This window comes from Myotis daubentonii, chromosome 1 (assembly GCF_963259705.1).
Source record: "Myotis daubentonii chromosome 1, mMyoDau2.1, whole genome shotgun sequence".
In the NCBI taxonomy this organism is placed as follows: Eukaryota; Metazoa; Chordata; class Mammalia; order Chiroptera; family Vespertilionidae; genus Myotis; species Myotis daubentonii.
The window spans coordinates 115,340,485-115,363,646 of NC_081840.1; the positions used below are offsets into that span (position 1 = coordinate 115,340,485).

At 42.3% G+C, this 23,162-nt stretch overlaps 1 pseudogene; it reads left to right on the top strand.

The window, feature by feature from the left end:
- The first annotated feature begins 186 nt into the window (after positions 1-186).
- The window catches only part of LOC132232640 (neurofilament light polypeptide-like), a 29,548-nt pseudogene continuing 6,572 nt past the window's right edge, over positions 187-23,162 (top strand).

The following is a 23,162-nucleotide window of genomic DNA, read 5'->3' on the forward strand; positions in this document are numbered from 1 at the left end:
GAAGTAGCATATAGCCACATAAATAGGCTACTTTGAAGATTACGTGTTTGTTAAAAAAAGCACAACTCTATATTGTGAATGAGGAGGCATGAGTGCACAGCAGATTAACGTGTTTGGGCCAGGAAGTGTCAGGACCAGGAAGCAAGTACAATGGGTGGAATGACTGTCTTTGGTTATTAGTAAACGATGGCTTTGGGGGAGCAGGACATGGAGAAAGAAGATGGGGCAGAACACCAGTTACCTCTCAGGATGAAGAATATCTCGGTATAGTTCTGGTGGTTTGCCAGCATAATCTGCACATTTGCAGAAGAAGCCAATCCTGCCAACACTTGGACCTGAGACCTCTGGCCTCCAGAATTGTGAGAAAATAAATTTCTCTTGGCTAATCCGCTCAGCCTGCCACTTTGTTGCAGCAGCCTTAAAAGCCTACTGCAGGGACCATACTGCCTATAGAGAAGCGGACAGGGGAGGCACTCAGCATGGTGCCCAGCCTCTGGAGTCTGCTATACCTGGGCTGGGTCCCAGATACTCCACCCACAGTGTGTAGCCCTGAGCGAGGTACTTAACTTCTCTAACTTGGGTTTCTTATATGTAAACAGGGATAATAACACCTACTCTCTAAGACAATTTGTGTTATTTAACATCACTTATCATTTACTATGTGCCAGGTGCTACTCTAAGCACTTTGAAAATATTAAGTGTGAATTAAATGAGAATACTGTAGGTAATGTGTTTAATACAATGTCAAGCATGGAGTTAGAGTGTAACAAACATATTATCATTGTTATTATTATTATTAATATGTGCTCTATAAGAAATACTTTTTTTTCTAGAAAAATCCACAAATATTTCTCTAGGGAATTAAGAATATTCTTAAGCAATTACTACTGTCTGATAGTTTAAGCACAGTATGCTAATGATTGAAGATTCTGTCAGTATTTTGTTTGAAACTATTTTCCTAGTAAATGTGTAATTTTAAAAGATTTGCTATATTTTAAACTGAGATCTTTATAATGTCTCAGGGACTATTTAAATGTGAACACATATTTGTAGTACACATATATCAACTGAAGTTTAATTTTATTTGAAAATAAAACATGTCTACATATACACTTTAGCATTGCATAAAGGCTCTTCTGTACTCCAACAAATGATGTTTTATGCCCTAAACATATTGAAGAAAATTTGGGTGCAGTTCCGCAGATAGGCACTAGGCGGCACTCTTGTAAGGCAAACTCAGGCTTCCCTACTAAAAATGAGTCTGGGTTTTACTGGTAAAGTGAATCTTTCTAAGTTGCTTCTCTCATTTAGCAGTAAGATATTCAACCTGCTGAGCATGAGAAATGGAGAATAAATGATTTATTCAGATACTCTAAAAGAGACACTACAGGGAGCAATCTTAAAAATCCTATGAATGTAGGACTTAATGGGGCACCATATTCTGTAGAGTGGGCCCAGAAAACAAGGAATTTGGTGGAAGTGGGTAGTGCTCAGTCATTTTTTGAATATTTTAAGATCAGTACTTATAGGTATATCTTTAAAGCAATTTTTATTGTTTCCAGTTTGTGCTTCCCCAGTCAACTGATGCTGTGTGGACGGAATAGAAGAAGAAATGAGTGGGAGAGAGAATACCTAGCAACGCAGTTTGGGACTTTTCATTTTCCTCTCCATGCCCTTCATCAGCAGCTCCAGTTTTCAGAACAATTTAGTGCTGTCATTGAAGAGAGCGTCGGTTCAGGAGACCTGTCCTTGCCCAGCTCACCCACAGGCTGTGTGTCTTAGGGATCTTGAGGCTGTGCCGCTGATGAGAGAGGCATTCATTTCAACTTTCCTTCTCTCCCACTGCTACTTCATCCCTGGCTGATCTTCCTTCTCACTCTCCGGCCTGCCTCTCAGATGTGCCTAAGACTCTGTCTTCTGCAGTCAAATGGAATGGTCTTTTGTTGTTTGATTTTTTTTATTAATAATCATAGAAAAATTGTCACATATTTTAAAGAGGTAAGGAGAAGAGGGAAAGCTTACTGAAGTAATCAAGCTAATTCTCAGTTTTTTAAAAAATATACTTTATTGATTTTACAGAGAGGAAGGGAGAGGGATGAGAGAGTCAGAAACATCAATCATCTGCCTCCTGCACGCCCCCTACTGGGGATCGAGCCTGCAACCAAGGTATACGTCCTTGACCAGAATCAAACTCGGGAACTTTCAGTCCACAGGCAGATGCTCTATCTACTGAGCCAAACTGATTAGGGCTGCGTGTGTGTGTGTGTGTGTGTGTGTGTGTGTGTGTGTGTGTGTGTGTTTTAACAGTGTTGGTATCCTGGGATCTCATATAGTAGTTTAGGTATAGGTATCTTGATATTAAGAAAGAATCTGTCAGTTGGATGATATTTTCTTTCTTTTAAAAAAATGTTTTATTGATTTTAGAGAGAGAGAGGAAGGGAGAAAGAGAGAGAAACATTGATGCGAGAGAACCATCCACCAACTGCCTCCTTCGTGACCCCTACTGGGGATCGAGCCCACAACCCAGGCATGGGCCTGACGAGGAACTGAACCTTTGACCTCTTGGTGCATGGGACAATGCCCACCCAGCTGAGGGTGGTTGGATGTCATTTTCTATCCTGTCTCCTCACCCTCTCTGCACAGCTTGTGTAGTCTGCCGAGGATGCCAGGTCTATTTTTTACCCTCAGTGTTTGTTTTCTAGCCATCATCCATCTGTCCATTCATTCACCTACCTCCATCATCATGGCCCCTTTCTCTCAGTTGGTAAATGTGCCTCAGCGTATCTGATGCATTCACTGCTCCAGGTGAGGCCTTTTTGAATTCAAGATAGGTTTTCTGACTTTCTAATTTTACTCTACACTCTACTTTCTTCATTTAAAAAATTGATTAAAATTCTTTATTGTTTAAAGTATTACATATGTCTCCTTTTCCCCCCATGGACCTCTCCCTGCCACTCCCATCCCCCAGCATAGGCCCTCACCCCCCTACTGTCTGTGTCCATTGGTTATGCTCATATGCATGCATACAAGTCCTTTGGTTGGCCTCTTACCCGCCCCCCCCTCCCACATTCCCTCTGAGGTTTGATGGTCTGATGGATGCTTCTCTGTCTCTGGATCTGTTTTTGTTCATTAGTTTATGTTGTTCATTATATTCCACAAATGAGTGAGATCATGTGATATTTATCTTTCTCCGATTGGCTTATTTCACTTAGCATAATGCTCTCCAGTTCATCCATGCTGTTGCAAATGGTAAGAACTCCTTCTTTTTTTACCGCAGTCTAGTATTCCATTGTGTGGATGTACCACAGTTTTTAAATCCACTCATCTGCTGATGGGCACTTAGGCTGTTTCTAAATCTTAGCTACGGTGAATTGTGCTGCTCTGAACATGGGGGTGCATATATCCTTTCTGATTGGTCTACATTCTACTTTCTAAATATTATAGTCCCTTCCTCACGAAGTTAATCACCAAGAGACACAGAATACTCACCTTTCCTGAGCCAAAAGAAAAATGAAATAGGAAAAAATATAAAGATGTGTACGTATTGTAAAGAATAATTTCAAAATTTGTAAAATTAGCATTGGAACACATTGGCCAAATTTCAGTTCTTTTCTAGCTGGGAGGATTGAAGGCATCATGTGCACCTTGCCCCGCCTCCCCTCTCCTATATCCTGTGCTAGATTCGAGTCCCTGGGAGTTTCCAAGCTTTCCAAGTAAAAGGGTGACTTGGAAGACAGGACGTGGGTTGAAGCAAAGGGGTTACTTCATTGCTTCTGGTTGTTGATTCTGAATGCACTTACTCCACCCACCCTTAGCTCAGAAAGCTTTAATTGCAAGGTTCGATGAAATTTTGCTGTTCTTTAGCTACTAAGAGAAGATGAGGCTCAGTAATGCTTAGGTGACAAAAAGATGTGCCCCAGCTTCATGCCTAACCCCTGAGTTTTGGTGACAGTAGGCAACGGTGCCACTTCTCTCTCCGTCTGAGTGCTTGCAATTTGAGCATCTGAGCCACAGTTTTTGATTCAGGCATTGATTTTGGAAGACCCCGTTAATATGCAAATATCTAAGAGGAGAAAATTATCCTCATTTTCTTTCACCTGTTAACAGGTTAGCTGATTGGAAAAATTTGTTGGCAGAGCACAAGGTCCTGGGAGAAAAACACCTTGAGAGGCAACGTTCTGACAGGGAAGGGAGAACCTCCTGGGCTGGGGTTCTTGCTTAGGACGGAGACAGGCTCCGAAGGAAACTGCACAAAGAGGTCTGGGGCCTGGAGGAGGCAAAGTAAGCCCTGGCAGGGAGATAGACTTGATCAAAGGCCAACCCTGTCAGCTGCACAGGCTGCCTGCTTCGCTTAGAGATGGGGCCAGAGGTGGCCATGCAAATGCTCAGCCTGCAGCACAGGCCTCCGGATGCCCGACAGGCTGCTCTTTCCCGTAAGCCTCAGCTCATTTTCCTCCCACCCTTGAATTCAGCAACAGTAGCGTCATCAGTACTTCCACATTCTCTCCTGCACTCCACCTCAGGAATTGGATGCTGCAAAGACATGGAGCTGTGCCAGGCAGCCCCGGGCCCAGCAGAGGTGCCCTCTGGTGCCTGTGCCTCTCTCACGGGACCTCTGAGCCTCATCTTGGGCTTTCCACCTGGAGGCATTTCATATGGGATTCCCACCAAGAAGCCAAAGATTCCATTCACGGGTTATTTTTCTTTGCAATTCTATCTCTCACAGCTGTGCAACTCATTTGGTCCTGGGGCTCTTGACTGGGCAGGACTTCTCCTGGGAGGTAAAAGACAGTTTAATTAGAAAATGATCCCCTTGCCCATGGTGGTGATTATCATACTTCATCAAGGGGCACAGTCTTGACCCCTGTCCGCTCCCCATTTTCAGTGCTTGGCCAGAGACGCCAGTAATCTGATTCCCATGGCTGATGGCGGCTTACTTACTGCTCTCCCCACCCCCACCCCTTTAGCTGAAGGAAATGGTTCTGTGAAAAGCCTTTGCACAAGGCTTTAAACAGCTCCACAGCGCTTCAGGTAAGGTCAGAGAGAGAGTTTTTAGTGAGGATTTTATTAGCCCAAACTTTGAGGCTTTCATTGCATTTACCAGGAAATAGGGCCCTGGAAGCACATTCTCTCCAGGTGCCTCAGGTCACTGCTGTTGAAGTGCAGGGAGCCGGGGCCTTAGAATTCCTTCCTCTGAGTAAATGTAGTCAGCTGAAGGCGACACATTTTAAAGAGATGCAGCTCGAGTGTTTAAAAGATTAAGGTTGGGCTGAGCACAGTAGAGCATAGGGGCTGTGGGTCTGGGAACTGGCAGTCACAGGTCCTGCCTCAATCTTGCTTTTGTGACTTAGAGGCCATGTGCAGTGGCTTTGATTAAAATTTTTTTAAAATTTATTTTTAATTTGTATTCTTCTTAACTTTTAAAAAAATATGTTTTTATTTTCACAGAAGAAGGGAGAAGGAGAGAGAGATAGAAACATTAAGGATGAGAGAGAATCATTGATTGGCTGCCTCATGCGTGCCCTCTACTGGGGATCCAGCCTGCAACCCGGGCATGTGCACTGACCTGGAATGGAACCGTGACTTCCTGGTTCATGGGTCGATGCTCAATCATTGAGCTACACTAGCCAGTCTATTTTTAGTTTTTAAATTCATTTTTAGAGAGAGAGAAGACTGGGGGGAAAAAGGCAGAGAGAGAGGAAGAGAGGAAGAGAGAGAAACATGGATTTGTTGTTATGCTTATTTATGCATCCATTGGTTGCTTCTTGTATGTGCCCTGACTGAAGACTGAACCCACAACCTTGGCATATTGGGGACAACGCTCGAACCAACTGAGCTACCCGGCCAAAGCTTAGCAAATTTTTTTATGGAAACTGCCTGGTTGTCTGTTGGCTCAAGCTGAATTCCACAAACAGCAACATAATATCCAGAGATACTCCTCTGCACTAGAGCTAGGACAGGGGCCCGCAGGAATGGCAGGGGTCCCTGGGGTCGGGGCCACTGAGGAAGCTCTTCCTCTTCCCCTCTGTACCCCAACATGCACAATCCCAGCCTGTAACAAGTCTCCATGCTCACAGTGTACTCCACACAGTTCTGTGTTACCTTAACATACAGTCCTTTCCAAAAAGTAAGAAGTGGGTGGGGACCTGTGTGCAGGATATAATGTGTTCTAAATTTCTTGATGTTCTGGACATCTGGGTATCAGGACAAGGCCTTCAATTAAAATACAAATTCCCAATTTCTGTCATCCTGTGCGGTAGTTCGGGTCTCCTTTTTCAAGGAAAGAATTGGCAGTGGTCAAGGTAGCATGTTTTCAGAAGGCGAGGCTACCTGACTAAAAATATCTAAAAATATCTGCCTATCCTCCTCTCCATTATAGAATGTTGCATTTGGGTAAAGGAATTGCTCGCTCTAGATCCTCATAAAAATTCTTAAACCTCTGAGAGGAAAAGACAGGTAGCTACTTATTAACACTACTAGAGGCCCGGCGCATGAAATTCGTGCACGGGTATGATCCCTAGACCTGGCCTGTGATCAGGGCCATCTTCCCAGCTGCCCGCAGCCAGCCCTGTCCCTGCCACCACCCACCCCAGGTTCCTTGTTTGTCATCAGCCAATCGAAATCTGCCGGCCAGGGAAAGGGACTGAGAGGTGGTCAGTGTGCCTCATAGTGACTGGTTGAGTGGTCATTCTGGTCATTTGCCATTAGGGTCAATTTGCATATTATCCTTTTATTATATAGGATAGAGGCCCAGTGCATGGGTGGGGGCCAGCTGGCCTGCCCTGATGGGGGCCCCGGATCAGGGTGGGGGTCCCCCATGGGGGGTGGGGCCGGCCAGGCCAAGGGCTGTGGTTGTTCTGGTCTCTGGTCATTCTGGTCGTCCTCCATTTCGGTTGCTGGGCTTTTATTATATAGGATAGTCTGAATTAGTTGTGCTAGTAACTTTCTAATGGCAGCTAGGTGAGGGCTTATAGGGAGAGGGGGACGTTGTAGGTGAGTTGGTGCATGTGTGGCTCTGTGTGTGTTGGGGGAGTGGGAGAAGGTGAGGAGGGTCCAGAGTACCTGGGTTGGGGGGGGGTCAGTTGCTCAAAGACAACTTCTTTCTCTGTTGTGGTTTCCTCAGAGCACTCTTTCTTTGGCATTGACACTGGCCAGGGGTCACAAGCCATTGTGGTTTCTCCCAATTTAATGCTAACGCAGTTACCGAGCAATGTAGCCAAGTAATTAGAGAGACCCAATTGGAAGCGTTTCAGTGCATCTACTCTCTTCCTACTGTAAAATGACCTTAGAGCTTACTAATTGTGCTGTCTTCTCAGAGCTTTTCATTTTTTTGCTTGTAAGTGTATCAGTTATTTTTGTTTGAAGCTTTTTGGCAGGGGGGCAGTAAGAGAAAAATCTCACTTCTATGAAAGACTTGAGTTTTTTTGTAATCTTTTCCTAGGAGAGTATCTTAGTGCAGGGGTCCAGGCTGGTAGTAGCTGGGACCCACCAGCATCCAGTTGTTAAAATATTGGTAAACTTTGAAAAATATATATTTTTATTGATTTCAGAGAGGAAGGGCAGGAGATAGAAACACCAATGATGAGAGAGAATCATTGATAGTTGCCTCCTGCATGCCCCCTACTGGGGATCGAGCCCGCAACCTGGACATATGCCCTTGCCCAGAATTGAACCCGGGACCCTTCAATCAACAGGCTGACACTCTATCCACTGAGCCAAACCAGCTAGGGCAGTGGTCGGCAAACCGTGGCTCTTGAGCCACATGCGGCTCTTTGGCCCCTTGAGTGTGGCTCTTCCACAAAATACCACGTGCGGGCGTGCACATACAGTGCGATTAAAACTTTGTGGCCCATGTGCAGAAGTCGGTTTTCGGAAAGGATAGACAAAACAAGTATACAAGATGAGTGTGGATGGGAGAGTTGGAAGGGGTCGACCTCAGCGAACCTACCTCAATCAGATTGAGGACGTTTTTAGCAAAGGCCAACTTAAGAGTACCCTAATTAAGTTAATAACAATGTACCTACCTATATAGTTTAAGTTTAAAAAATTTGGCTCTCAAAAGAAATTTCAATCGTTGTATTGTTGATATTTGGCTCTGTTGACTAATGAGTTTGCCGACCACTGAGCTAGGATGTCAGTGGTTGGAGTTAGCTGCTTCCCTGAAGCTCTTGACACCAGCCCTTCCAGCCCTTCATCTGGAAGTCCCCTTTCCCCAATGAAAGGGTTAACACAGCGGTTCTCAACCTGTGGGTCACGACCCCTTTGAGGGTCGAACGACCCTTTCACAGGGGTCGCCTAAGACCATCCGGCATATCAGATATTTACATTACGATTCATAACAGTAGCAACATTACAGTTATGAAGTAGCAACAAAAATAATTTTATGGTTGGGGGTCACAACATGAGGAACTGTATTAAAGGGCCAGAAGGTTGAGAACCACTGGAACAGCTGGTCCACAGGAGGCCTCCCAGCCTGCACACTGTGCTGCCATGGAAGCTTCTGGGGAGTGGTGTTTGTGACTCCCTCCTTTCCTTGCTAACATTATTTTTTAAATGCCAGTCACATCATAATCCAGGGGTCTGCAAATCTGGCCTGTGGGGCATAGCTAGCCACCTCCCTATGTTTGTAAAAATCAATAAAGAAAAAGAAAAGGTTTTATTGGGCAGAGCCACGTCCACTGTTCCGGTTGCCTTCATCCTGCAAGGGCGGAGTTAAGTCATTGCAGCTGAGGCTCTGTGGCCCACAAAGCCTGAGATATTTATCACCTGGCCCTTGCAGAGAAAGCTAGCCCACCCCGGCTAACCCACCCCCAGGCTAGCAGCTGGGCGGAGGCCTTTGCTTGCTGACCGTTCTGGAGACGTGGCAGTACCACCTGGGCAGGCAAGGAGCCTCTTGTTTTCCTGACTTTGATCCCTCCCTTGGCCCCCCCTGTCCCATGTCCTGCTTCACTCTACTGCCTTTAGTCGGTGAAAAAGGTAATAAAGAAAGGGGAGATGGCAACTGGTTTTTGTTTTTTAAACAAATGTCAAAAAACCCTATGAGTATGTCTGATATTTTTAAAAAAATGTTGGTGGTTTTCCATTTACATGGAGTTTTATGTGGTTCAGAAAGCCCATCTGTAATCCATTTGAGTTAAAGTCCCATTTGTCACTGCTGTCAGGATGGTAAAATATATTTGAAACCTTTTTGCTTTAAGGAAAATAGAAGGCTTCGCTGCACTTGACATTGAGCTGAAGACTTGCCACTCTCAGAGAAATGTCAGTTCTGAGAAAGTCCTGAGCAAAATGAGAGCTGGACAAAATAATCACCCTGGTAAGAGGGTTTTGCTCTTTGCTTCAACAGAATCCATTTCCCCCAAAAGTCTGTGGGTTCCTAAAACAACCACAAGCCTTGAGAGGGTTAGGGTCAGCGTAGCCAGCACTAGCAGCCTTGACTTCACTTATCTGCTTGATGGAGGGATCAGTAGCAAGAACAGTCAAAATGGCAGAGAACCCAGGAGGCAGTTCCATTTAGCTCTGGGAGATGTTTTGTAGTCATTTTAGAATAAAGATCTTATTTACTTAGGTAAAAATGGTAAATCACTATTAAAAAAGCTCATCAATATAGAAGAGTACAATGAAGCAAAAAGAGAATTCTAAATCCCTGTTTTCACGTTTGAGAAAGTGTTTCTGAAGTTCTGGTGCCCCTTAAATTGCAGCCTTTTAAAGACCCATGTTGAAGGAGCAGGAAACCTGGCTACTTTACTCAAGGTCTCCTGGGCACCCCGCCTCCTTGGCTGCCGTCTTCTTCTTCTTCTTTTTTAAAAATTACTTATTGTTTAAATTATTACATATAGTATTGCATATGTCTCCTTTCCCCCCATTGACTTCTCCCCGGCCAGCCCCACCCCCTAGCACAAGCCCTCACCCCCCCAGTGTCTGTGTCCATCGGTTATGCTATATGCCTGTACACAAGTCCTTTGGTGGATCTCTCCCCCCTCCCCCACCGGCCTTCCCGCTGAAGTTGCCTTCCTCTGTTCTGAGGAGGAACGCAGGGCTGTCAGAGAGGTGACTGCATCAGAAAAGCGGCATCCCCGCATGCTCTTGCTTTCTCTGCAGCAAAGGAATGGTTGCTTTGGTTGCAAAGGTAACTTTTCAGCCTTTCTCCTCAGTCAATTAAGAAAAGATCCTGTTTGGTCCATCCATGGGTTTAGGACTTTAGGTGCTCAGATCAGAAGATGATGAAAAAGTGGCTGCCGAGACGCAAGCTTGGGGCAGTAGCTTCACTGGAGAAGATGAGCCCCTGCTGCAGCCGCGCTGCCCACTGGTCTGCGGTGGTGGCCAGCGCGGCTGTCCAGGCACAGACGCCAAGGTGGCAGCGCTTCAGGTGAAGCTGCTTTCAATCTCCAGGTAACCCCACTGTGCCCGACGGCTCCGAAGCTCTTCTCAGGCAGTCTTTGTGCTGTGTTATTGCTTCTCTAATGTCTTATGTCATGTCCTTTCCCCACTTGCTACCATCCACCCACTCTTTTTCTTAGATTTTCTACCCATGTGGTAGAGAAAAGAGAAAGTCAAGAAGAGAAGGGTGGAGGGAATGGGGTATTGGAAACATCAGAGGATGGCAGTGACCATACAGACCTTTAAAACAAAAAAGAAAAAAGGGAATAAAAGAGAAAACAAAAGAAAGAAGATATAAACATAATCATTTTAAGAGACAAAGAAATAAGTTCACACACAGACACACACCCCTTACCTAACTGGTTTTTCTTCCTTTACATATTTGGTAATACAAATGATCATTTTTTTATTACATGGTAATTAGTTATAAACAAAAGTTATTCATAAAGACTATTGGGTTAGGCTTATTTTTGCAAAACTAGATTAATTTTTTTTAATTTGAAAAAAAGAAGTGCATATAATAGGCTTATTATAACTATCCTAAGATAGTTTCTCAGGAGCTGTCTCAGAATTATTTTTTATTTTTTATTTTTTTATTGCTTAAAGTATTACAAAGGGTATTACATATGTGTCCATTTTCCCCCCCCTGCCCTTGACAGTCCCCTAGCTTCCCCTATCCCCCAGTGTCTTATGTCCATTGGTTATGCTTATATGCATGCATACAAGTCCTTTGGTTGATCTCTTACCCCCCTCCCTCCTGCCCCCCAACCCTCCCCAGCCTTCCCGCTGCAGTTTGACAATCTGTTTGAGGAGCTGTCTCAGAATTATTGAGGGCCTCAGAATCTTCAGGGAAATCTGAAGAAATCGGCATATTTTATACCAGTAGGTCATTTTCTTTCTCTGAATATGAAGTTTTTATGTGGAAAAGAGTTGGCTTTTTTTTTTTTTAAAGAGTGAGCTTACTAAAAAAATAAGAAAATAGGTGTGTGTGTGTGTGTGTGTGTGTGTGTGTGTGTGTTCCCTTCCTTTCCTGTTTCCACCTAGGAATCCATTCTGCGTGCTGCCTGTCTTCTTTCCCCACTCCTCTTCCTTCCTTTTTCTCTTTCTTTCTTTTTAAAAAATTGTTGACAGTATTACAGTTGTCCCCTCTTTGCCCCCATCTCTCATTGCCCCCACCCACCCGAACTGTACGCCACTCCAGGCCTTCCCCACACTATTGTCTGTGTACATGGGTTATGCATATACGCACATACGTTCTTTGGTTAATCTCTTCCTGTTCCCGCCCACTCCCCTTCCCTTCTGAGATCTGTTCGTCTGTCCCATGCATCCACGCTTCTGGAATTATTTTGTTCGTCAGTTTATTTTGTGGATTAGATTCCACATATAAGTGAGATCATGTGATACTTGTCTTTCTCTGACTGGTTTATTTCACTTAGCATGATACTCTCCAGGTCTCTCCATGCTGCCTCAAAGGGTAGGAGATCCTTCATTTTAACAGCTGCATGGTATTCCATTGTGTAAATGTACCACAGCTTTTTTTTTTTTTTATCTACTGATCTATTGATGGACACATAGATTGCTCCATATCTTGGCTATTGTAAATAATGCTGCTATGAACATAGGGGTGCATATACTCTTTCTGATTGGTGTTTTGGGATTCTTAGGATATATTCCCAGAAGTGGGATCACTGGGTCAAATGGCAATTCCATTTTTTAAATTTATTTTAAAATATATTTTTATTGATTTCAAAGAGTAAGGGAGAGGGAAAAAGAGATAGAAACATCAATGATGAGAGAGAATCATGGATCGGCTGCCTCCTGCATGCCCAACTACTGGGGATTAAGCCCACTAGCTAGGCATGTGCTCTTGACCTGAATTGAAACCAGGACCCTTCAGCCACAGGCCGACACTCCATCCACTGAGCCAAAGAGGCTAGGGCGGCAGTTCCATTTTTAATTTTTTGAGGAAACTCCATACTGTTTACCATAGTGACTACACCAGTCTGCATTCCCACCAGCAGTGAACTAGTCTTTTCTTTTCTCCACATTCCCCTCAGCACTTGTTTGTTGATTTGTTGATGGTAGCCATTCTGACAGGTGTGAGGTGATATCTCATTGTCCTTTTATTTTGCATGTCTCTGATTAGTGATGGTGAGCATTTTTTCATATGTCTCTTGGCCATCTGTATGTTCTCTTTGGAGAAGTGTCTATTCAGGTCCTTAGGCTTTTAATTGGTTTGTCTTCCTACCTTTCTTTCTTTTTCAATACATGGCAGAGAGCAGACTGGCTCAAATCTCATATCTGTAGGCCAACTGCTACTTTTTATTGAATGCATGTAAAGCAAATATTTCTTATTTGGAAGAATGCATAAAAAGTATTTGGGACTCTTTGGATGAGAAGCCAGGAATAAGCTTTGAACACACAACCAGCAGTTGTGGAAAAAAGTTTTTAGACATCTGAGTGTGAGAGGAATACGAAGATTAGGTCAACAGGTTTGAATTTAGTTCAGTTATGCATTTAGTACTCCTCAGGGTACTAAACCTGAGGAATTATTATTGCCTGTCAGCTCATATTCCCCCAGAATTTCTAGGGAAGAGGCAAGGCCGGGTCTGAGTCCAGGTGCGTTCTAGAGAGTGGATGGGGTGGAAGGACGAGCCCCAGGCTTCCCAGGGCCACTGCAGACCACTCCGGTTTGCTCTCTCTGTACCAGGAACTCCTCTAGTCTTGAGACCCTTAGGAAGAAATGACCTCGGGAGAACGTAGTCTCCTTCGTTTATGATTCGCAAACTTTGGTGTTTGGCAAGGGTTTGGGGTGGGTGGGTGGGTGGTGAGGTTGAGGCAGCTCATTACTTGTCTTCACCACACATGGAAACAATATAAATTTGTTTTCAGAAACAGTTATAAACATTGGTAAGCCTCTCTATAATCTCTTTGAAAAGTATGCTTTTTTGTAGTTCCAGTTTTAGGCAGAGTGAAACTTGCCTTTCTGGTTGAAAATATGCTACCTGATAAAATGGGAATCATAGAAGAGGCTAAGGAACTGTATCAGCTAAAAATATGTTTAGTTGAAGGCAAAGGAAAACTGGATGTACAGTGGTTTGAACAAGTGAGCGTTTTTCTCACATAAGAAATTTAGAGGTTGATGGCAGCTGTTCTTGATTCATGGGCCCAGTGTTGTCAGGGTTGGCATCTCTCAGAGCCTCTTAGCCTTTCCTTTGATCTTTCTTCTTCTTGGGAGTAAGGTTGGTGGCCCCAACTCCAGAAATCATGCTGGCAGCCAAGGCAGAAAGTAGAGGAAAAGAGTAGTGCCAGCTATAGCTGCCTTCTTTACTAGGGGAGTGAAACTTCTTCAGAAACTCCTATTAGATTTCTGCTTGTATCTGATTGACTGGAACTATATTACATGGCTATCTCTAATTACAAAAGAGGCTTGGAATGAAAGTAGGGGTGGATATCAAAGTATAGTTTTCAAAGAAAATAAAACATGACTCTCATATGGGTAAAGAATATGCATGTGTCAAACATTTAATTTATTAATGAGGCAACCAGAAGGATAAGTGAAGGTGGCTCAAAAGAAAATTTGAAGAGTAATTTGCTGACATAACTTTGCTAGGTTAGAGATAAAACTAGTTCATGATAAGTAAACCATTATCTTCAGTGTTCTCTTCTTGAATAGCCAAAATCATTAGCATGTCTACTGTACAAAAATATATATAAACAAGTAGAAGCATATACTGTGTTCATGGATTGGTAGAATTAACATCATTAAAGTGTCCATACTACCCCAAACAAACTATAGATTCAATGCAATGCCTATTACCAGTAAAATACCAACAGCATCTTTCACAGATCTAGACCAAACTTTCTAAAAATTTATATGGAACCAAAGAAGACCCTGAATAGCCACAACAATCTTGAGAAAGAAGAACAAAGTTGGTGGATCACAATACCAGATATCAAGTTATATTACAAAGCCACTGTATTCAAAACAGCCTGGTACTGGCACAAGAACAGGAATATAGATTAATGGAATAGAACAGAGACCTCAGAAATCGACCCAAGCCATTATGCTCAATTAACATTTAACAAAGGAGGCAAGAGCTACAGTGGAGCAAAAACAGTCTTTTCAATAAATGGTGTTGGGAAAATTGGATCGGTACATGACAAAAAATAAAACTAGAACACAAACTTACCATACACTATACACAAGAATAAAATAAAAACGAATAAAATACTTTATGTCATGAAACCATAAAAATCCTAGAAGAAGCCATAGGTAGGAAAATCTCAGACATCTCTCAGCAATATGTTTGCAGATTCATCTACTAGGGCAAGGGAAATAAAGGAGAAATTAAACAAAAGGGACTATGTTAAAATAAAAAGCTACTGCACAGCAAATGAAACCATCAACAAAATGAAAAGGGAGCCCACTATATGGGAGAACATATTTGCCAATGACACATCTGATAAAGGGTTAATATCCAGAACATATAAGGAACTCATACAACTTAACAAAACAAAAACAATCCAATTAAAAAATGGGTAAAGGATCTAACTAGATACTTCTCCGAAGTGGACAGATGGCCAAGAGACATATGAAAAAATACTCAAAGTCACGGATCATCAAAAAATATGCAAATTAAAATGATAATGAGGTATCATCTCACACTTATCAGAATAGCTACCATCAACAAATCAACAAATGACAAGTGCTGGAGAGGATGTGGAGAAAAGAGAACCCTAGTACACTGCTGGTGGGAATGCAGACTGGTGCAGCCACTATGGAAAACAGTATGGAGTTGTTTCAGAAAATTAAAAATGGAACTCCAATTTGACCCAGTGATCCTGTTTCTGGGACTATATCCTAAGAATCCCAAAGCCCCAATCAGAAAGAATGTATGCACCCTTATGTTCATAGCAGCACAATTTATAATAGCTAAGATCTGGAAACTGCTTTAGTAAAAAAATAAGGATCTCTTACCTTTTGAGACAGCATGGAGGTACCTGGAGGATATTATGCTAAGTGAAATAAGCCAGTGAGAACTGGCAGGTTTGGCTCACTAGTTAAAGCATTGGCTCATGGACTGATGGGTCTTAGGTTTGATTACCAGTCAAGGGCACATACCTTGATTGCAGGCTCAATCCCCAGCCCCAGTCTGGGTGTGTGGAGAAGGCAACCAATTGATGTGTCTCTCTTACATTTATGTTTCTCTCTCTCCCCCTCTTCCCTTCCTTCCTTCCACTCTCTCTGAAATAATTAATGGAAAAAATATCTTTGGGTGAGGGTTAAAAAAAAAAAGCCTGTCAGAGAAAGACAACTATCACCTGATCACACTCATATGTAGAATCTAATGAACAAATAAAATGATGAACAAAATAGATGCAGAGACATAGAAGCATGGAACAGACTGATGAATCTCAGAGGGAAGGCAGGGGTGGGTGGGTCAGGAGAGATTAACCAAAGAATTTATATGCAAAGATTCATAACCCACAGACATAAGACAACAGTGTGGCGAAGGCTTGGGTGGGGGGCGGGGGACAAGTGCGGGGTGGAGGGGGTCAATGTGGGGAAAAAGGAGACATATGTAATACTTTCAACAATAAAGATAAATTATTATTATTTTAAAATATATTTTATTGATTTTTTACGGAGAGGAAGGGAGAGGGATAGAGAGTTAGAAACATCGATGAGAGAGAAACATCGAACAGCTGCCTCCTGCACAGCCCCTATTGGGGATATGCCCGCAACCAAGGTACATGCCCGTGACCGGAATTGAACCTGGGACCCTTCAGTCTGCAGGCCGACGCTCTATCCACTGAGCCAAACTGGTTAGGGCAATAAAGATAAATTTAAAAAAAGAATGGGTGTTTTATACAGTAATAAGTGTCAGTGTCTGCTACAGGAGGAGGTGTGCAGGTAGCAGGGTGAAGGTTAAAATTTGCTGTTGGGATATTATGGTTAATTGTGGTTCATGAAAAACATTTGATAAGACAGGACAGACATTCTAAGTACTTTCAAAACCCATAAATAAGTGCACCCCACCTTGGAAAACTGAGCACCAAAAGCCAAACTTAAAACCATTGTATGGAAATGTATATTTTTTTAAATCAGAAATGATTCCTGCACATCACAGATTTTCCACCTTTACAAAGGATTATATCTATTATAACTGCTTCTCTGAATTTCTTTAAAATATTTGACATATAAAAATTTGATTTACTGCTGTTTTCCAGAACTACATTTCTGGCGTGAAGTTGAGTATGCTTGCAATCTAAATTTTTTTCTTGTGCAAAGATATCTTTCTTTTAGTTATAATTATAGAATGCTTTCTTGAAACTGTATTTGTATGGCTTGCTTTGAAACCTCCCCAAATCTTTCAACTATAAAGATCTTACCGAAAGGCTTTCCCAGAGGGGAGAAAAAATATTCATCTAATGTCTACTGGACTTTTTACATTGTTAAAATCCAGCCAGAATGAGAAAGGTCTCCTCACATCTAGAGGGAATAAAATAGATTGATTTATGATTTTTAACAAGCATGACTGAGTCAGGAATCATGCTTATATAATTTCAAAGTCATGAAAAGATATTAATCATAATTAAATTTCCTGTGAGAAGACATTTGAAACAGAGATCAGATGCCAGGCTAATTGATTACACAACTATAGGACAGTCGCCCCTACAGCAGAGGGAGGGAACAGTTTAGACTCACTGTCTAAATATTTAATACCCAGTGGGAAGCAGGGAATTGGAACAACGCCTGTAATGAGGAATAATAGAAATCAGCTAGAAGGGCAATGGACATGTCCCTATTGATTATGTAGTTTGTAAAGAGAAAAAGTGATTAATAGAAATAAGAGAATGAACAGCAGGAATGATTTTTTTTTTTTTTTAGCTGCAGACAGAAACCACACACTTGTAAAGGTCATATCCAGTCATTTAGAAATAAAATATCCATCTTAAGGAAGAGTAATGTTGCTTTAAAATGGAAATGCAGGGACCTTATATTCTGCCCAAATTCTGAATTCATGTGTTACTTTTAATTGTGAAATAGTATAGTTTTCAGCTAGCCAAACCTTTAAGTATAAAACCAGTGGACCAAAGAGTGTTTAGTTGATCTAGCTTGGAATTCCTTAAAAGGAACAGTGGTTTTAGCTCTCTGGGTTCTTGTGTTTTAAGGCTCTTTCTTCTCATGTGGGAATTAAATACCCACAGTCTGGAGGAAAAGAGACAAAAGAAAGTGTTTTTCAGTTGGGGAGATGTTGTCTGGAATGGTTCATACTTGGTGTTAGGATAAGTGAGAATCAACGCTGATTACCTGAAGCTGCTTAAAGCACTTTTTCCTTGATTTAATAGTCTTCATGTGCTATTCATGAGGTCACCATTTCCTTCTTGGATCTATGTCCCACGACAATGCACGCAGCATTACAAACGTAGCAGGAAGGACAGCGAGGGACTGTCCTAGCAGAGCCATCTGTTCTTGTCACACAAACCATACATTTTGCTGCTCGACGACACCGCATTCATCTTTGCAGTGACCTCTCTTGCACTCCATTACCGGCTGGTGTGTTTAAAAGCTCAGGTACCTTCGATGGATGTTTCTGGAGAGTACACTTCTACAGCTAGCTCCCAGGGAGGGACTTTTGTTTCTGCCCAGTGTCCTTTTTCACTTTCTCACTTACTTTTCCTCCTGCCTTTTTCTCTCTGGAAAGCTCAGAGCACATTTTTCTCCTAAGGGCTTAATTATACTGCCTTGTACTCCACGACTGCTCCATAGGTGGCTGTTGATTGTAGGACACCCCATTTGTATCGAGAGCCTCTCTTTTCAGCAGGCACGGAGGCTGCCATTATTTGCTCCATTACAGCTCAGGACACTAAAATGCTGGGAAGGACACTTGCCTGAAGTCCTGTGAAAAGTTGAAGCCGGGGACCCACTCAAAAAACAAACACACACACACACACACACACACACACACACACAAACAACTTAAGCCTTTTGACTTGGTTGACTGCTCTTGTGTTATATTGTTTCTGAAACTCTCACGCAGACACACACACACACACACACACACACACACACACACACGGGAATGCTACTCTTCTACTGACCTCCATGCTTATCCATAAAAAGAAGCCCCACTGTGAGTCCTTCCAAGTGGAGGAGTGCCCTGGGTCACACCAGGACCACTGCAAAGGACGTGTTGTTTCTCCCAGGTGCTGGATTTAAAGATCCATGAATCTTAACATTGGAGGGATTTTAGATGTGAACTCACTAGTGTGGAATATACTGAAAGCACCATCTCCCTCGACCCAGGCACTCTACTTCAGTTTCTATACTTTAAATTGTAGGTTCTTTTAATTGTAAGGTGAATCACACTGAACATAAGTTCCACTAAGATCCCTCGCTCGCTGGCGTGGCTCAGTGGTTGAGTCTCAACCTATAAACCAGGGGGTCATGTGTCACAGTTCAATTCTGGGTCAGAGCACATGCCTGGGTTGTGGGCTTGATCCAGGTGTAGGGCACATGCAGGAGGCAGCCGATCAATGATTCTCTCTCATCATTGATGTTTCTATCTTCGTCTCCCTTCCCCTTTGAAATTAATACAAATTTATTAAAAAAACAACCCGTTGCTCATTTTCTCATAGATTACTGTAAGGCCGGTTTTCTCTTATCCTGCATTTTTGCAGTTGAATTTTAACATCCAAGAGCTGTGTTGACATGTCCTTATTACATTTTTTTTGAATGTTTAAGATAATTCTGAATTCCTTTTTTGTCATCTATCAAAATTCTCAGGGTCATTGTTGGCTTCTTACTTCTTTTTACACCTCGCATCCATGTCATCTGCAAAGTTTGTCACCTCAGGCTTTAAAATATATTGAATACAGTTACTTCTTATGCATTTGCCTCTATCACTATAGCATTAGCCACTGCCATTTCTTGCCTACACTAATGCATTGGCCTGTACCAGGCCTCTCTGCTTCCACCCAAATTCCCCTACAGTCTATCCTGCTCCACTGTTAAAGGTTAATTACCTTCTTCCTGAGGGAGGGTAAAGGGCACAGACACACAGAATAGCAGCCTCAGCCATGAGTCAGAAGTAAATACAAAGCCCAACTTGTCAGATCTCAGCAAAAACTCACCAATCAGTTGCAGCAAAAACTCACTTAATCAGGTCAAGAAGAAGAGGGACACATGCATGTCAAAGGCATCCTCGCTGTGGCATTACTAGATCCAGGTGTAACTCTCTGTTCCGGGGAAGGGGACGCAGAACTTTATCTTTATTTTTTTTAACCCTCACTCGAGGATATGTTTTTATTGATGAGAGAGAGAGAGAGAGAGAGGTGAGAGAAACATTAATCAGTTGTTTTCTTATGTGCTCTGACAAGGGGTTGAACCTGCAACCCCTTGGTGTATGGGACGACGCTCGACCAACTGAGCCATCCAGCCAGACAACTTTTATCTTTTTTATTTTGAGTGATTTGAGCTAATAGTTGACAAGCTAAACTGTGAAGATTTTACTGATAGTTGGAAACAAAAATGTATGATGAGTGGTTTAGGATGTGACAGGAGTGAGTTCTCAGCACTGTGGTTAAGCACCCAATGACTGACTAAACTAGTTTAATGACCTGGTGACAAAGAGAAGGGTGTTCTGATGGCAGAACATATCAGAATTTCTCAAGACATGGATAAATAAAAAGGAAAAAGATAAAGAGAACACAAGTCTCTGTTGTCTGCCACCCATCAGAATCCAGTTGGTCCGAGTGTAGAGTAGAAACCTGTCTCCGATTTCTGCTGTCACTTCAGAGGGGATGAAGCAGTGGTCATGTGTAAGCAGAACCAGACCTGGCCAAGAACCATACTTAATCCAAAAGACAAATGGTTAGAAATGGCCGCTGAGTCACCCAGAGTAAAAGCTACATCTCCACAGCTTTTAATTCCAGGAGCTGAGAAAGGAAAACCTGGTGAAGGGGGTCTAAGCGCTGAATTTCTCCAGTTACATCGATTATTTAGCCTCAGTGGGTGGAAGAAAAACTTAGATAAAAACAATAAGAAAACAAAAGGATCTTTTTTGCCATGTTTGCAAGGAAGACTGGCTTTCAGAATTGGCTCTCCAAGTATAAGACACAGCAAATATGCAAGAAAAAAAACCCCAAAACTCCAAACCCTTCAAGGTTATTATTAGCTCTTCATGATGGGGAAAAAGGCAGCTTTCTCAAGTATTACATCTGTAGGATCATCAAATATCTGCAGATGCTGGTATTGTAAAAGTCAGGGGTAAACATATGCACTCTTGAGTTAGCAATTTTTGGGATAGAGCTCAAGGTCTTATTTATTTTGAGGACTAAGGATATTTCTGTTTTTGAAGTTTATCTCAGGATGGTAAAATGCCTCCTCACCACCCCCCCCCCCCACCCCCCGATTGTAGTATGTGGTGTGCTGGTAACAATGATGGCAGACAAGGTGTTAGTTTTGCTTATTCATTATATGTATTGGTTTGTCTGTTTAATGTCTGTTAAATAACAGAGTATTTGTTTACTATTAAAATTAGTTTCATCATTAATTAACCAGTTAATAAGTTACTCGGCTGGGTGTTAGATGTACAAAAATGAAGGGTACATGGTTTCTGCCTTAAAAAAGCTGAAAGTCCTATGGGAAGAACTGTATAAATAATCATGATTCTGCATTGAAGGTGTTTACAATGTGCTATGGGAGTGCTGAGCAAGGTCAGAAGCTGGGGAACAAGGAAGGCCTCTGCCTAGATCAGGGGTGGGGAACCTTTCTCCTGCCAAGGGCCATTAGATATTTATAACATCATTCGTGGACCATACAAAATTATCAACTTAAAAATTAGCCTGCTATATTTGGTCAAATATTTAATTAACTCACTCCTGAGTTAAAGTCCTATGGGAAGAACTGCTCACTCGTACTAAAATGTAAGCTCTGCAAAAGCTCTCTTTTCTGTTTGGGTTTCTAATGTGTTTCTCACCCGTATACCAGCCACTGGCAAAGAGTAGGTATGCAGTGAATATGTTTACCCCTGACTTTTACAATATCAGCATCTACAGATATTTGATCATCCTACAGATATAATAATTAAGTGAGAAAACTGCAGGGCCAGATAAAATGATTTTGCAGGCCTTATATGGCTCAAGGGCCTGGTGTTCCCCACCCCTGGTTTAGATGATCCAGGTCAATTGTGATAAGTGCTTCCGTGAAGGCAGAGGTAGTAGGTATGGTTAAGAGGGGACAGAAATTAGAGATGTCAAAGCATTCAATGTTTATTTACTTAGCACTTATTCAGCATCTCCAATGTGACTAGGCTAAGTACCGGGTTATAGAGATAAATAAAACCTAATCTCAATCTCTCTGAGGAATTTGTAGTAGACAGACACAAAAATAAGTGCTATGATGGAGATATGTATATACTATGCTATGCTATGCTATGAGCTCAAAGAGGAGGGTGAGTGGCAGGCGGTGGAAGAGATTATTAGGGAAGACCAGATGGGGAAGGCATCCCAGGAAAAGGAACAGAAGTGCTTAGGCAGAGGAAGCTCTGGAAAAGTTTTCAACACTACTTGAGAAAGAATGGAAGGCAATAAGCATCGGAAAACTTCTAGACAAGTTTATCACTTAGCTTTTGTTGTGGAACACACCATCCTAAAATCTTCTGGTTTAACACAGCTACTATTTATTTCATGATGATGTGGGCCAGCAATTTGGGCTGGACTCAGATGGGTGGTTCTTTTGGTCTTTGCTAGGCTCACTTATGTATCTTCATTGCTCCCAGGTGGCTGGGAGATGGCTGATCTAGGATGGCCCTGGCTGGGATGATGTAGCTCTGCTCCATGTGGTATCCAACGCTCTAGCAGGCTAGCCAAGAGAGTGAGCAAGAGTGTGCTTCCTTCTGCTGAAGCCTGGGATCAGAGTTTCCACGCATCACTTCGGCTGCAATTTATGGGGCAAAGCAAGTCACAAGATTAGCCCAGACTTATTGGACTAGGGAAATAGACTCCACCGCTTGATGGGAAGAGTTCAAAATTCACATTGCAAAGGATGTGGATACAGGGAGGTGTGAACAACTGTGACCCTTTTGCTATTTACTACAACTCGTTTGAAAATGAAGAAGATACCAATGGCTTCTCTTCTCTGCAAATGAGAATTGGGATAGAAAAGCGTGAGGAAAGTAATAAGAATTGGGCATATCAGGCTATAAAACATAGAACACGAATAAGATTGGCATAAATGGTTTACTGAGTAAGATGGAGGGTCAGCTGAGAATGGAAACTGTACACTGGAAAAAACTTGCAAAAAACAAGTTGACTCCTGTAACATTTTTTTTTTTGAACCAGGTGTGTCTGGTTTTATCTATTTATTTAACTTCATTTTTATTGTTTACAGATGTCCCCATTCCTCTCTCCTCCCCCACCACTCCTCCTTTGTCCATCCTCCAAGCTCTTGCCCTCATCCCACCCTTCCCTCTGGCCATCACCACACTGTTGTATGTATCCATGGATTATGCTATATGTTCTTTAACTGGTCCCTTCATATTCTTTCATTCAGTTCCCCCCTCTTGTAGCATTATTTGCTGCTTAATATAATTATCAACTTGGTGGAAGACTTTTAGTTAAATTCAAGTCATTTTATTTCCAAGTATTACAACAACAATTTTTATTTTTATTAATTAATTAGTTAATTCACCCATTAAATAAATATTTACTGCATATATACTCTATGCCAGAGGCTGTTCTAAGGGTGGGAAATACATTAGAAATCCAAACAGAAA